This window comes from Perca flavescens, chromosome 20, assembly GCF_004354835.1.
Source record: "Perca flavescens isolate YP-PL-M2 chromosome 20, PFLA_1.0, whole genome shotgun sequence".
NCBI classification, from domain to species: domain Eukaryota; kingdom Metazoa; phylum Chordata; class Actinopteri; order Perciformes; family Percidae; genus Perca; species Perca flavescens.
In genome coordinates this window covers 28,610,433-28,625,026 of record NC_041350.1, presented here as the reverse complement: position 1 = coordinate 28,625,026, position 14,594 = coordinate 28,610,433, and the positions used below count along the sequence as shown (strand labels likewise).

At 43.8% G+C, this 14,594-nt stretch overlaps 2 non-coding genes and 4 pseudogenes across 2 annotated transcripts; all 6 read left to right on the top strand.

The window, feature by feature from the left end:
- Positions 1–501: 501 nt before the first annotated feature.
- On the top strand, positions 502–683 carry LOC114547535 (uncharacterized; annotated as a pseudogene).
- Positions 684–1,698: 1,015 nt separating this feature from the next.
- On the top strand, positions 1,699–1,903 carry LOC114547513 (uncharacterized; annotated as a pseudogene).
- A 2,494-nt stretch (positions 1,904–4,397) lies between these two features.
- On the top strand, positions 4,398–4,603 carry LOC114547522 (small nucleolar RNA U3). The gene has a single exon (XR_003691185.1). It is a non-coding gene; the product is annotated as a small nucleolar RNA U3 (small nucleolar RNA).
- Positions 4,604–9,769: 5,166 nt separating this feature from the next.
- On the top strand, positions 9,770–9,975 carry LOC114547514 (small nucleolar RNA U3). Its single transcript, XR_003691181.1, has one exon. It is a non-coding gene; the product is annotated as a small nucleolar RNA U3 (small nucleolar RNA).
- Positions 9,976–12,536: 2,561 nt separating this feature from the next.
- Positions 12,537–12,733, top strand: LOC114547518 (uncharacterized; annotated as a pseudogene).
- A 1,033-nt stretch (positions 12,734–13,766) lies between these two features.
- LOC114547527 (uncharacterized) lies at positions 13,767–13,963 on the top strand (annotated as a pseudogene).
- Positions 13,964–14,594: the final 631 nt, after the last annotated feature.

The window sequence follows — 14,594 nt, the reverse complement described above, 5'->3', positions numbered from 1 at the left end:
TTGAACGAAACAGTACAGCAATCGTGCTAATGAATATAATCATTTTTTCAGCAGACAAATAGTTAACCACTAGTAAAGCAGTTTTGTGTTTATATGTGCAAGTGGAAGTTATTCAGTTTGGGAATCCCACAGTCTCTAAGCTACAGGTCTGACTGACTAAATAGGGAGGGACCCATCTGCTAGCGATAAAATGGTGACTGAGAGAGCTACATGGAGCATGATAACATGCTTAAACGAGGCACTTTGAAATTTTGCTCTTCTCATGAATAACAAAGTTGGGAGACCTCTCCTGTAGACCAAATAAAAATTGAATGACCCTCCCATCAGCAAAGAATAAAAACACATGACCCTCCCATATTTTTCTCCCGTGGTCCATTCCATAAATACCGAAGATCCCTAAATGAATATGTCACTGAGAGTAGGAGTGTCTTAGTGAGTGTCAGGAGTTGACCAGGAGAAGTGCTCGCCTCCACACATAAGGCCCTGAGAAACATCCAGAACAAACCAAGACTATATGGGGATCATTTCTTTAGTTGTTGACCTGAGAAATGTGTTTCTAAGGAGTTTGGTCTTACTGCCCACGATGAAGAGTTGAGAAGGTTCCTTCAGAGCAGGAGACTGGTGGGAAGACTTGGTGTTTTCTCCACTTTTTGAAGACTGTTGAGAAAACATATCTGAGTGGAGCCTGTTGTGTCTAAAACCAAAATTTAAGCAGTAAAGTTGTTTTCCAAATAGGATAGTTTACTTTCTTTTTTGCAGTTTGGTTGACTCCGGCTCAGCTGATGTTTTCAGAGCAATTGTCTGTGTTAATACTGTACAGTATTCTATGTGAAGTTTCTAATTTATTGGGGTTAAAGTTTCAGCATTGAGGCGGGTCCTTTTCAAATCCATCAGACCAAGAACATGACATTTCCTTTGTGTAGTGTAGGGAAACCTTGAAGGTGTTGTATCTGTCTGTATTTAGACTGGAGCTTCCTCGTGACAGCAGGGGTTTAATGGGAAAACTGAAGGCAGCCAAATGGTCTCTGCTCTGTCTTTTGGTTAATTTGTAAGTAAACGCATTACTTTCCGCTTCATTTCGTTTTGCCATTTCCTTCTTATTTTATCACCACTTTGAAGCCGGTCCAGTTGTTCAGTTATGACAGAAGACAAACAACTTGTCTCCTTTAAGGTGGTTTATTAATGCTGGAACAATAATATAACTTGTATACAAGGAGTAAAGCAAAAGGATTACATGACATAAATGTGGGCCATCCTACTTCACCCTGGAGCTCCGTAGAATGGCTCTTTGGTTTAACAGAAAGTTCTCATCCCCTCAGGGTGTTGCCTCTTCCTATTGGTGGGCTTTTACTCCTGGTGAAGTCCTGAATTTAACAAAGACACTTTTCCTCCTGATGGTGAATGAGTGCCGTGGAGACTTTTGACTTATTAAAGTTAAATGAAGGGGACAAATGATTCATATAAAATGTTTTGGGGGTTTAAACGTCTGTCTGGCCTCACGTGACATAAAACCTGTAGTAACAGAAAATAGATGCCAAATGCCAAAGAAACAGTTCTTTTACTTGGAATATGTTCTGACAAAAAATAAATGAATCTGTTACTGAGAGTAGGAGGAGTGTCTTAGTGAGTGTCAGGAGTTGACCAGGAGTAGAAGTGCTCGTCTCCACATAAGACCCTGAGAAACATCCAGAACAAACCAAGACTATACTTTCAGGGATCATTTCTTTAGTTGTTGACTTGAAATGTGTTTCTAAAGAGTTTGGTCTCACTGCCCACGATGAAGAGTTGAGATGTTTCCTTCAGAGCAGGAAACTGGTGGGAAGACTTTGGTTGTTCTCCACTGTTGAAGACTGTTCAGAGTTTCTCAGAGACCTTTTGAAGGAGGAAACATAATCTGAGTGGAGCTTGTTGTATAGCTGTAAAACTAACATTTCAATTGTGTAAGTCTCAAGCTACAGTTTTCTAGCAAAATAAATTTTAAATCTACATGCTCTACAATTCCAAGTTTTTCAAATTGTTACAGTATGATGCATTCTAAATACGGAGTTAGAAGAATAGCATCCACAACTGAACCACAGTTTAAGAAGAAGTTGTTAATTAGAAGAAAAATTCAATTTATTGGCGTTCATTTAGAAAGTGATGGTGGCTTCAGGCTTGTGTTTTGATTTGAAATGTTTCTCACTTTGATTCTCTTTTCACAGAAGAGCAACAAGTAGATTGTATTTAGGTTGTTAGGCTACGTTCACACACATAAGTCTTAATGCTTAGTTTGGATTTTTTGCTCAGATCAGATTTTTTTGATTGGCTGTTGAAGTTACTTTTTTAAAATGTGGCTTATATCAGATACCAGTGTGAACTGTTTACATGGTTTTGAACTGACCCGTGTGTGCAGAAGACCAATAACAATGACATCAGGCGCAGCACGGTGTTGAACTAAAGTTAGGAGATGGTGCATGGGGCTTTGAAGAAGCCAGTCTTTTGACCTTAGGTGCATCTCACTTCTCTCTTTCGATAGCTCCTGCTCCTCTGTGGAACCGGAAGATGTTCTGGCCCTCCTTCATGAAGGCCGTCTCAAAGCTTTTATTTCTACCCCCGAGGAGCTAGGATGCACCAGAGCAGCCTTCCTGAAAGCAATATTTTGTTTTCCCCACTATGGCCACGCCAAGACCCGCCCTTCAATAACTACTATTGGATAGGCGTCCATGCTTACGCAAGGTAACGTAACCTGATTTGTTCAGGTCCTATCCCTGACCAATCGGCTATCCTAACCTTAACCACTCGAGGTTAAATTCCTAACCCCAACCGATGACCACGCCAATGGGTCTTGGCGTGACCATAGTGGGATTCGTAATTTTGCTTTCTGGAAGCCATGCAGCTGAACGATGCCAACTCTGGTCATACAGCTGACACTTCACGAGGACGCTTCAGAGGAAAGGAGGTCTTATCTTTCTAAAGTCTTTCTACTTTCTCCACTGTTGGAAGATGTGGTCCAAGTGGACTGTGTGTATTGTTTAAAGAACAAGACTTTAAACTAAGGTCCTCACATTATGGTTGATTAACTGATATCTGCCCTTGGTCCAGTTGGTCAGTTAGGACAGAAGACAAACAACTTCTCTCCTTTAAGGTGGTTTATTAATCCTGGAATAATAATAGAACTTGTATACAAAGAATAAAGCAAAAGGATAACATGACATAAATGTAGGCCATCCTACTTCACCCTGGAGCTCAGTAGAATGGACCCTTTCTTTGGTTTAACAGAAAGTTCTCATCCCCCATGGGGTGTTGTCTCTTCCTATTGGTGGGCTTTTACTTCCAAGGCCTGTACTACCAATCCAGATCAACATGTCCCGGACTTCTTTCAGTTACCTGTCTTCACCTAACCTAACAACCACGGTCCCGCATAAGCTGTGTCACGACGCTGGTTATCAACTAGTTCAATCAACCCAGGGTTTCCCAATCCAGCGATACGAGGCGTTCACATAAAGAGGTGGTGTTTGCACATCATAACCAATGGCAAACATCTACCAGAGTCTCATATTTTATATAAGAAGAGCAAACTATAATTCTACATAAATATGAAGAACACAGACACGGTTTTACAGGCAAAACGCAATACAGTCGCTGCTTCCTAAAACAGGAAGGAGAGCTGGCAAAAGAAAGCCGACGCTGTAAATGCGTAAATCACAACTCTCATAAATATCACTTCCCCATCAGTCAGGCACAAGATCTGGCCATAATTACACTTGTGCTTTCCATAAACTGCCGTTGCTTTAGCCTATTATTTCAGTTGCAACCCTGGCAGTGGTAGCGATCGTCAGAGAAAATAAACAATATAAAAACATAATTCAAACCGATAATGCGCATTGGCAACACACGGCTCAACAAGCCGACAAACGTAATTCCCCGCGCTGAACATCTATATCTTTCATAAAGATACCCATCAGGGAATATAAACGGGGTTGTCGGTCTCTAAATGTTTTAACTTTTATGAGCCCACCTCTCTCTCCGGCGCACCGAGCCACGCCTGATCTTCTAAGTATTGATTGGTCAGCAGGCGATGCTTTTACACCGGTTGATCTCTAATCTCCAACATAACCTGCTCCCGACCAGGGTAGGTGTTCAGCATGAGTTACCACGGCGATTGAATCCGGTAACAAGTGATCCACTGTCGTGATACAGAAAACTCTGGGCTGAACCTGACATTAAACCTGTAGTAACAGAAAATAGATGCCAAATGCCAAAGAAAAAGCTCTTTTACTTGGAATATGTTCTGACAAGGAAATAAATGAATCTGTTACTGAGAGTAGTAGGAGTGTCTTAGTGAGTGTCAGGAGTTGACCAGGAGTAGAAGTGCTCGTCTCCACACATAAGACCCTGAGAAACATTCAGAACAAACCAAGACTATACTTTCAGGGATCATTTCTTTAGTTGTGGACTTGAGAAATGTCTTTCTAAAGAGTTTGGTCTCGCTGCCCACAATGAAGAGTTGAGATGTTTCTTTCAGAGCAGGAAAGTGGTGGGAAGACTTTGTTTTTCTCCACTGTTGAAGACTGTTCAAAGTTTCTCAGAGAGACTCTGAAGGAGGATACATGATCTGAGTGGAGCTTGCTGTGTAGCTGTAAAACTAATTTTGAACTAATGTAGTTGTTGAACTTTAGTTTCTATCAACACAAGTTGTAAATGTGCTTAATAAGTTGCTTAATAAAACAGGCTTTCCTCACAAACAAAGATACATGTGTCATTAGTATGAGGAAAAAAAATTTGATTTTAACTGTTTTGGGCTTGAGTCGGGTTCAGACATAAATATCTTAATGTTGGGCTCGGGCTGGGTTTGGTTACTGCTCTTTTAGGTGCCGGCCAAACTCGGACAGAAAAAATTTTGGCCTGATCCGCCCTCCAAGACTGTATGGCTGCAGCCTGGAGCATCCCATGTCATGCCATCCCGCCTGGTGCCGACCCCGAGCTTCTACTTTTCAAAATAAAAGCTTGCTTCTGGAATGACATACTTTAAAATACTTTACTATTTTAATACTTTATTTTTTTTAAAGACACTGATGTGTACCTTAAGGAAAATCACATGGTTGCAATCAAATGGTTGCAGAGTCTGCAACCATAAATTGCTCTATAATGTGGTGTCGTATGTAGCGATGGTGTAATGCTACGTGGAGAGGAATCACCGACACTGTTTCTTGATTATAAAGGTTTATTCACATCCAAGAAATCAGCATCATGTACAAGCCCTGCAGAGCTCGGAGAGGACCTGTTTTCCCAATTCTCTGATGGTCACTCTGGCTTTCTTTGTTCGAACAAGGTATATATTCTATAACATATGTAACATAGATGGGGAGGAACAATACTTTGACCAATGGCTACAAGCCAACTGGCCTTGTCTCGAGGCCCCACTGATAAGCATGACAGATGTTTTCCAGAGAGGTGTCTTCTGAAAGTAGGCTAAAGTTCATCACTTCTAGCTACATATAGATAGTTCAGATATGGCCTAAATACAAGTTATAGAATGATCAGAATAAAGTAGGATGTTAATATACCTCAGTAACGTTAGCTAATTTGCTAACAAACCAACGCTGATGCAGGTTTCATCAAATGTACGTTAACATCAGGGACACAACAATAACATCCAGAAATCAGCAAACTATATGTATGGCTAAAATTGTTACTTTAACAGTTTAAAAATGTCTCAATTGATTGCAACAAACGTGGTCACGAACTTCGCCATATGGCGTCGATTCGATGGGGACGGTGGGGGACGGTGGTTCGCATACCTATACCAGATTTAAATCATGAGTCATTTTGTACCCACCACTTTTTGAAAATCTTTAGCTCAATTTAGTTTAAAAAAAAAAGAGTCCATAACACATATAATTCTTGAGCAAAAGATGCCAAGAAATTCACAACAATCTCTATCGCCACAGGGCAGGCACAGACACAGCCGCTCTGCTGCTGAGCAACACTGCCTGTCGGGACATTCTGCTTAACGTGAAAAAGCTTAATGTGGTTTAATGTACCTCAACAACGATCAATGATCACCAAATTTCTCATGGCCATATCTTATACTGAACACTTAAGCCTGTCAAAAGAACTAAACCGAAATATATGGCATATAATATGGCGAGGAAAAAGCTTGTAGCCTACCCAAAATGATCAATGATTACCAAATTTCTCTGTCATATTGCTCCTCATAACCACTGATGCCCTGCTGAAAATGTGAAGCAGAAACGCGTCAGATGTCAGATAACGTCCATAATAATTGGGCTTTGGGTTTGATTTTTTGACAGTTTTCAGTGGTTATGAGAAGCAATATAAAAAGAGAAATTTGGTAATCATTGATCATTGTTTACATACATTAAACCACATTTTTATTCATTAGTTAGCTACAGGACAGCATCTTTCAAACATGACCTGCTTGAAAGAGAAACAAATAAATAATGCGTCATTGTACCCAGCACTTCTGGAAATGTACTTCCAAATCTGCGTCTCTGTCCCCAGCACATTTCAAACCAAACTGGCGCCCATGAACTTACCCGTATCTCCAGCTGGAAAATAATTCGATTTCATATTTTTGACCCTCTGAACTTACCGTTGGACGTGCCTCGGCATGAGGCGGGACGGCTTGACATGAGGCGCTCAGGATGCAGCCATACCCGCCTCCCGCACTCTAATCACAAAGCGGGTTATGAGATGCAGCCATAGGGTCCTATCTTGCACTCAGCGCAATTGCCTCTGTACACCGATGCATGTTTCATTCCTATTTCGCACCCAACCTACAGCGGACTTTTCCCTCCACAGGACGCACGTTGATGAATTAGGGAATGTATTTGCGCTCCCGGGGGCGGTACAGCGAAAAGAAGAGGCGTGTTCAGGCGCAAACATTCCCTGGTGCTATTTTGCAGTTTCAGTGATGATGGAGACACCTGGAGGCGTGATTGGAAGGAACGGCCTCCCTGATCTAAAGCAGAGTGGTTGTTTGTTGTTGGATTTCTGTGCTAGTCATGGATTGTCTATAACGAACACCATGTTCGAACATAGGGATGCTCATAAGTGTACCTGGTACCAGAGCACCCTAGGCCAAAGGTCAATGATCGATTTTATAATCGTTTCATCTGATCTGAGGGCGTATGTTTTGGACACTCGGGTGAAGAGAGGGGCAGAGCTGTCAACCGATCACCATCTGGTGGTGAGTTGGGTCAGGGGGGGGGGGAAGACTCTGGACAGACCTGGTAAGCCCAAGCGTGTAGTGCGGGTAAATTGGGAACGTCTGGAGGAGGCCCCTGTCCGACAGATTTTCAACTCACACCTCCGGCGGAGCTTTTCGTGCATCCCTGTGGAGGCTGGGGGCATTGAACCCGAGTGGACAATGTTCAAAGTTTCCATTGCTGAAGCTGCGGCGAGGAGCTGTGGTCTTAGGGTCTTAGGTGCCTCAAGGGGCGGTAACCCACGAACACCATGGTGGACACCGGTGGTCAGGGAAGCCGTCCGACTGAAGAAGGAGTCTTTCCGGGATATGTTATCCCAGAGGACTCCGGAGTCAGTAGCAGCGTACCGAAGGGCACGAAGGGCTGCAGCCTCTGCCGTGAAAGAGGCAAAGCAGCGGTTGTGGGAGAAGTTTGGAGAAGACATGGAGAAGGACTTTTGGTCGGCACCAAAGTGCTTCTGGAAAACTGTTCGCCACCTCAGGAGGGGGGGCGGGGAACCATCCAAGCTGTGTACAGTAAGGATGGGACACTGTTGACCTCAACTGAGGAGGTAATAGGGCGGTGGAAGGAGCACTTTGAGGAACTCCTGAATCCGACTAATACGCCCTCTATGTTAGAGGCAGAGCTGGAGGATAACGGGGGATTGTCGTTGATTTCCCAGGCGGAAGTCACTGATGTAGTCAAACAACTCCACAGTGGCAAAGCCCCGGGGATTGATGAGATCCGTCCAGAAATGCTCAAGGCTCTGGATGTGGAGGGGCTGTCCTGGTTGACACGACTCTTCAACATTGCGTGGAAGTCTGGAACAGTGCCAAAGGAGTGGCAGACTGGGGTGGTGGTTCCCCTTTTAAAAAAGGGGGACCAGAGGGTGTGTGCCAATTACAGGGGTATCACACTTCTCAGCCTCCCTGGTAAAGTCTACTCCAAGGTGCTGGAAAGGAGGGTTCGGCCGATAGTCGAACCTCGGGTTGAGGAGGAACAATGCGGATTCCGTCCTGGTCGGGTGGAACAACGGACCACCTCTTCACTCTCGCAAGGATCCTGGAGGGAGCCTGGGAGTATGCCCAACCGGTCTACATGTGTTTTGTGGATTTGGAGAAGGCGTATGACCGGGTCCCCGGGAGATACTGTGGGAGGTGCTGCGGGAGTATGGGGTGAGGGGGTCTCTACTCAGGGCCATCCAATCTCTGTACGACCAAAGTGAGAGCTGTGTCCGGGTTCTCGGCAGTAAGTCGGACTCGTTTCAGGTGAGGGTTGGCCTCCGCCAGGGCTGCGCTTTGTCACCAATCCTGTTTGTAATATTTATGGACAGGATATCGAGGCGTAGTCGGGGTGGGAGGGGTTGCAGTTCGGTGGGCTGGGGATCTCATCGCTGCTCTTTGCAGATGATGTGGTCCTGATGGCATCATCGGCCTGTGACCTTCAGCACTCACTGGATGGGTTCGCAGCCGAGTGTGAAGCGGTTGGGACGAGGATCAGCACCTCTAAATCGGAGGCCATGGTTCTCAGCAGGAAACCGATGGAATGCCTTCTCCAGGTAGGGAATGAGTCCTTACCCCAAGTGAAGGAGTTCAAGTACCTTGGGATTTTGTTCGCGAGTGAGGGGACAATGGGGCGGGAGATTGGTGGGAGAATCGGGCGCAGCGGGTGCGGTATTACATTCAATCTATCGCACCGTTGTGACGAAAAGAGAGCTGAGCCAGAAGGCAAAGCTCTTGATCTACTGGTCAGTTTTCATTCCTACCCTCACCTATGGTCATGAAGGCTGGGTCATGACCGAAAGAACGAGATCAAGGTACAAGCGGCCAAAATGGGTTTCCTCAGGAGGGTGGCTGGCGTCTCCCTTAGACATAGGGTGAGAAGCTCAGTCATCCGTGAGGAGCTCGGAGTAGAGCCGCTGCTCCTTCGCGTCGAAAGGAGCCAGTTGAGGTGGTTCGGGCATCTGGTAAGGATGCCCCTGGGCGCCTCCCTAGGGAGGTGTTCAGGCACGTCCAGCTGGGAGGAGGCCTCGGGAAGACCCAGGACTAGGTGGAGGGATTATATCTCCAACCTGGCCTGGGAACGCAGGATCCCCAGTCGGAGCTGGTTAATGTTGCTCGGGAAAGGGAAGTTTGGGGTCCCCTGCTGGAGCTGCTCCCCAGCGACCCGACACGGATAAGCGGACGAAGATGGATGGATGGATGGGAAAACAATTCCGCCACAGACCAGGAAAAACCTGGTCTAAAGTCAGTGGCGCATTATTCAGATGCTATTTTAGGGGCGCATGCTTGGCTACTTCAGACCAACCCATTTCAGATTTGCGTCGGAAGAGTCATTCATCCCGCCATTATCATAGCAACAGTGCCGAGATCGCCCACAAAGCTACTTGCGTTTCACGTTTGATACTTGCGTTTCAGATTGTTAAAATAGTGCTCGTAGTGTTAATGCTGCTGTCAGCCTGTCTGTCTCTGATGACGCTGTGAGTGTAGGAGGAGTGTCTTAGTGAGTGTCAGGAGTTGACCAGGAGTAGAAGTGCTCGTCTCCACACATAAGACCCTGAGAAACATCCAGAACAAACCAAGACTATACTTTCAGGGATCATTTCTTTAGTTGTGGACTTGAGAAATGTGTTTTAAAGAGTTTGGTCTCGCTGCCCACGATGAAGAGTTGAGATGTTTCCTTCAGAGCAGGAAACTGGTGGGAAGATTTTGTTTCTTCTCCACTGTTGAAGACTGTTCAGAGTTTCTCAGAGAGACTGTGAAGGAGGAAACATGATCTGAGTGTGGCTTGTTGTGAAATCTATTTGAACCCAGGTATCTTGAACTGTCGTTTTCTAGCAAAACAAATTTGAAATTTGCATGCTCTAAAATTCTATGTTTCTTCAAATTTTTGGTTTTAAATGTTTCTCACTTTGGTTCTCTTTTCACACAAGAACAACAAGTAGATTGTGTTTAGGTTCTTAGGCTACATTCACACCGCAAGTCTTAATGCTTAGTTTGGATTTTTTGCTCAGATCTGATTTTTTTTGTTTGGCTGTTGACGTTACCTTTTTAAAATGTGGCCGATATCAGATTCCAGTGTGAACTGTTTGCGGTTTCGAACTGACCTGTGTGTGCAAAAGACCAATAACAATCATTCAGCACGCTGTTGCACTAAAGCCATAATGTAGCACGTGCACAACGCGCATACACTTTGCTTCTCTCATCTACACGGACGCAGCAGTTCCCATTTAGGAGATGCGCCCGAGATGCCGCAGCAACATCGCCACCCGGTCAAGACGCATTTATTACTTTGCCGCATCCCGAACAGCTCCTGCTGGCGTGCGCCAGGTAAATCCGCCGTTATAATAGCAATCCGCCATGGAACAAGAGCGCCTGCTCTTAAAGGGAATGTGAGATGACGCTCTGATTGGTTTATTTCACGTTACGCCCAAACGACACCTAGCTACTTCAGACCAACCCATTTTAGATTTGCGTCGGAAGATTCATTTATCCCGCCGGTATCATAGCAACAGCGCCCGAGATCCGCCCACTTTTTGGAGTTTCTCAGAGAGACTCTGAAGGAGGAAACATGATCTGAGTGGAGCTTGTTGTGTCTGAAACCAAGATTTTATTGGGAAAGTTGCTTTTCGTAATAGTAAAGTTCCTCAGCTGATGATTTCTGAGCAAATGTCAGAATTGTCTCAGTGTTAATACTGTACAGTATTCCATGTGAACTTTCTAGTTTATTGGGCTTAAAGTTTTAGTATTGAGGCCGGGTCCTTTTCCATTTCCCCTCATATTTTATCACCACTTTGAAGCGGTCCAGTTGGTCAGTTAGGACAGAAGACAAACAACTTCTCTCCTTTAAGGTGGTTTATTAATGCTGGAATAATAATAGAACTTGTATACAAGGAATAAAGCAAAAGGATTACATGACACAAATGTGGGCCATCCTACTTCACCCTGGAGCTCAGTAGAATGGACCCTTTCTTTGGTCTAACAGAAAGTTCTCATCCCCCGCAGGGGTGCTGTCTCTTCCTATTGGTGGGCTTTTTCTCCCAAGGCCTGTACTATGAAGCAAGATCAACGTGTCCTGGACTTCTTTTAGTAATCCGGCTTCACTAACCCTAACAACTGCGGTCCCGGATAACCGATGTCACGAAGGTGGTTATCAACTAGTTCAATCAACCCAGGTTTGTCCAATCTAGAGACGCGCGCGTTCACATAAAAGAGGTGGTGTTTGCACATCATAAACAATGGCAAACATCTACCAGAGCCGCACGTTATATATATGAAGAGGAAATTATAATTCTACATAAATATGAAGGACACAGACACGGTTTTACAGGCAAAACGCAATACAGTCGCCGCTTCCTAAAACAGGAAGGAAAGCTGGCAAAAAAGAGAATAGCCGACGCTGTAGATGTTTAAATCACAACTCCAATATCACTTCCCCATCAATCAGGACCATCTGGCCATAATTACACTTGTGCTTTCCATAAACTGCCATTGCTTTAGCCTATTATTTCAGTTGCAACCCTGGCAGTAGGAAGTGATCGTGAGAGCAAATAAACAATATAAAACATAATTCAAACCGATAATGGCATTGGTGACATACGACTCAAGAAGCCGATATGTAATTCCCTCCTATTAAAATATATAGGCTATATTTCATAAAAACACCCATGTTAACGGGGTTGTTGGTCTCTAAATGTTTTAACTTTTATGAGCGCACCTCTCTCTCTCTCTCTCTCTCCGTGCACCGAGCTCTTCCTGATCTTCTAAGAACAGCGGCGCCGTTATCAATCGAGCATTGATTAGTAGTAGTAGGCGGCGCTTTTAGACGGGTTGATCTCTAATCTCCACCATAACCTGCTCCCGACCAGGGTAGGTGTTCAGCATGAGTTACCACGGCGATTAAACCCGGTAACAAGTGATCCACCGTCGTGATACAGACTACCCTGGGCTGAACCTGAGGTTACCTCGTTAACGCCAAATCTTGTTTCGTAGTACAGGCCTCTGGGGAAGTCCTGAATTTAACAAAGCACTTTTCCTCCTGATGGTGAATGAGTGCCGTGGAGACTTTGACTTATTAAAGTTAAATGAAGGGGACGAATGATTCATATAAAATGTTTTGGGGGTTTACACGTCTGTCTGGCCTCACGTGACATTAAACTTGTAGTAACAGAAAATAGATGCCAAATGCCAAAGAAACAGTTCTTTTACTTGGAATATGTTCTGACAATGAAATAAATGAATCTGTTACTGAGTGTAGGAGGATTGTCTTAGTGAGTGTCAGGAGTTGACCAGGAGTAGAAGTGCTCGTCTCCACACATAAGACCCTGAGAAACATCCAGAACAAACCAAGACTATACTTTCAGGGATCATTTCTTTAGTTGTTGACTTGAGAAATGTGTTTCTAAAGAGTTTGGTCTCGCTGCCCACGATGAAGAGTTGAGATGTTTCCTTCAGAGCAGGAAACTGGTGGGAAGACTTTGTTTCTTCTCCACTGTTGAAGACTGGTCAGAGAAACTCTGAAGAAGGAAACATGATCTGAGTGGAGCTTGTTGTTTCTAAAACCAAAATTTAAGTAGTAAAGTTGTTTTCCAAATAGGAAAGTTTCTTACTTTCTTTTTGCAGTTTGGTTGACTCTGGCTTAGCTGATGTTTTCAGAGCAAATGTCAGAATTGTCTGTGTTAATACTGTACAGTATTCTATGTGAAGTTTCTAATTTATTGGGGTTAAAGTTTCAGCATTGAGGCTGGGTCCTTTTCCGTCCATCAGACCAAGAACAAGACATTTCCTTTGTTTAGTGTAGGGAAACCTTGAAGGTGTTGTATCTGCCTGTGTGTTTAGACTGGAGCTTCCTCGTGACCGCAGGGGTTTAATGGGAAAACTGAAGGCAGCCAAATGGTTTCTGCTCTCTGTTTTTTGGTTAATTTGTAAGTAAACGTACTTTCCGCTTTATTTCGTTTGCCATTTCCCTTCTTATTTTATCACCACTTTGAAGCGGTCCAGTTGGTCAGTTATGACAGAAGACAAACAACTTCTCTCCTTTAAGGTGGTTTATTAATGCTGGAACAATAATAGAACTTGTATACAAGGAGTAAAGCAAAAGGATTACATGACATAAATGTGGGCCATCCTACTTCACCTTGGAGCTCCGTAGAATGGCTCTTTCTTTGGTTTAACAGAAAGTTCTCATCCCCCTCAGGGGTGTTGCCTCTTCCTATTGGTGGGCTTTTACTCCTGGTGAAGTCCTGAATTTAACAAAGACACTTTTCCTCCTGATGGTGAATGAGTGTCGTGGAGACTTTGACTTATTAAAGTTAAATGAAGGGGACGAATGATTCATATAAAATGTTTTGGGGTTTACACGTCTGTCTGGCCTCACGTGACATTAAACTTGTAGTAACAGAAAATAGATGCCAAATGCCAAAGAAACAGTTCTTTTACTTGGAATATGTTCTGACAAGGAAATAAATGAATCTGTTACTGAGTGTAGGAGGATTGTCTTAGTGAGTGTCAGGAGTTGACCAGGAGTAGAAGTGCTCGTCTCCACACATAAGACCCTGAGAAACATCCAGAACAAACCAAGACTATACTTTCAGGGATCATTTCTTTAGTTGTTGACTTGAGAAATGTTTTTCTAAAGAGTTTGGTCTCGCTGCCCACGATGAAGAGTTGAGATGTTTCCTTCAGAGCAGGAAACTGGTGGGAAGACTTTGTTTCTTCTCCACTGTTGAAGACTGGTCAGAGAAACTCTGAAGGATGAAACATGATCTGAGTGGAGCTTGTTGTTTCTAAAACCAAAATTTAAGTAGTAAAGTTGTTTTCCAAATAGGAAAGTTTCTTACTTTCTTTTTGCAGTTTGGTTGACTCTGGCTTAGCTGATGTTTTCAGAGCAAATGTCAGAATTGTCTGTGTTAATACTGTACAGTATTCTATGTGAATTTTCTAATTTATTGGGGTTAAAGTTTCAGCATTGAGGCTGGGTCCTTTTCCGTCCATCAGACCAAGTACATAACATTTCCTTTGTTTAGTGTAGGGAAACCTTGAAGGTGTTGTATCTGCCTGTATTTAGACTGGAGCTTCCTCGTGACCGCAGGGGTTTAATGGGAAAACTGAAGGCAGCCAAATGGTTTCTGCTCTCTGTTTTTTGGTTAATTTCTAAGTAAACGTACTTTCCGCTTTATTTCGTTTGCCATTTCCCTTCTTATTTTATCACCACTTTGAAGCGGTCCAGTTGGTCAGTTATGACAGAAGACAAACAACTTCTCTCCTTTAAGGTGGTTTATTAATGCTGGAACAATAATAGAACTTGTATACAAGGAGTAAAGCAAAAGGATTACATGACATAAATGTGGGCCATCCTACTTCACCTTGGAGCTCCGTAGAATGGCTCTTTCTTTGGTTTAACAGA